Here is a 1,708-nt window from a genome sequence, read left to right as displayed (position 1 = left end):
ACACACACACACACACACGTGTGTGGGGGTGCATGTTTTACATGTGTGTGTTTTACATGTGTGGATATATTCGTGTATGCATGTATATGCAACTATATTTGTGTGTGTGTGCAAGTTTGTAAGTAAATGTTATATCTACAGGTCTATCTCTGTGTATGCATGCATGTTTATGTGTGTGTGTGTGTGTACACTTTGTTGCTAAGCTTTGTTGAGTTGATTCTGACTCACAGCGTTGCTGTACAGGATTTGTGAGGAATGTTGGGTTTTAACTGCTGTCCTTGCCATCCAAACCCACCTTGGGGCTCAGTGCTCATCCTCCAATAACACAACATGACTCTGTGTGTATATTTGCATGTGGAGTGTCTGTGTGTATGCATGTGTGTATACATATGGATTTATATGTGTATGTGTTTATTATGTGTGCATGTGCATGCTTGTGTGTGTGCCTGTGTATTTACATGTGTGTGCAGTGGTCCTGGTGTGGCGCTGCTGAGTAAGAAACTGCACCACACAAGGTCAATTTGAGCCACAATTTCAGCAGTTCAAATACATTAGAAACTCCTCAGAAGCCCTATATGGGCTTGCTATAAGTCAGAGCCAACTCAATGGCACTTAACAACAAATATATAAGTGTACATATACATGTGTGGATATATGTGTGTAGGCATGTGTGTATATGCATGCATGTGTATTTGTGTGCATATGGAGTTGTGGTGTGGTGCAATAGGATAGGCACTGGACCTCAAGGGCAGTTTGAATCACAAAGTTGGCAGTTCAAATCCACCAATCACTCCTCAGAAATCTAATACAGAGTCAGTATGAGTTAAAACTGACTCAACAACACTTATCAAAAACAATGTATGTATATGTGTGTGTGTTATATGTAACACACATGTATATTTGTATATATGTATGTGGGACTTCTGTTGTGGAGCTATAAGAACTGGTTGGCAGTTCAAACCCACCAGTCACTCCTCAGAAACTCTAAACAGGGTCACTATGAGTCAGAACAGACTCAATGGCACTTAACAACAACATATGTACATGTACATATCCATGCATGTACATGTGTGTTGGTACATTCATGTATGCATGGTTGCATGTCTCTGTGTGCATATATGTGTGTGAGCATGTGTATGTGTGTAACTGTATGTATATTTGTGTTTGTGTATATGCATATATATGCATATATGCTTAACTGTGCGCTGATATATGTGGACACGTGTATGTATTCCTGTGTGTGTGTGTGTGTGTTTATGTGTATATATGTGGATGTCTTTGTTGTGTTATATATTTCGTGTGTACATTTGTGCATATGTAGGACTCCTGCTGTGGCACTGTAGGATTGGCACTGGACTCCAAACTACAAGGTTCTCAGTTCAAACCCACCACAGCTCCTCAGAAATCCTATACATGGTTGCTAAGTGTTGGAATCAACTCAACAGCACTTAACAACAATGTGTGTTTGTACATACACATGCATACTTACGTGTGTGTACATGTGTATATATGTATTGTATTGTATGTATGTGTGCATATGTGCATGCATTTTTACATGCATGCATGTGTGGTTAAATGTGTTGTTGTTAGATACCATCAAGTTGGTACCAACTCATAGTGACCCTATGTACAACTGAACAAAACACTGTCCGATCCTGAGCCAGCCTCACTACTGTTGCCACGCTTGAGTCCATCGATGCTGCCACTT

This window comes from Chrysochloris asiatica, unplaced genomic scaffold (genome assembly GCF_000296735.1).
Source record: "Chrysochloris asiatica unplaced genomic scaffold, ChrAsi1.0 scaffold00238, whole genome shotgun sequence".
NCBI classification, from domain to species: domain Eukaryota; kingdom Metazoa; phylum Chordata; class Mammalia; order Afrosoricida; family Chrysochloridae; genus Chrysochloris; species Chrysochloris asiatica.
This window is presented reverse-complemented; position numbering follows the sequence as displayed.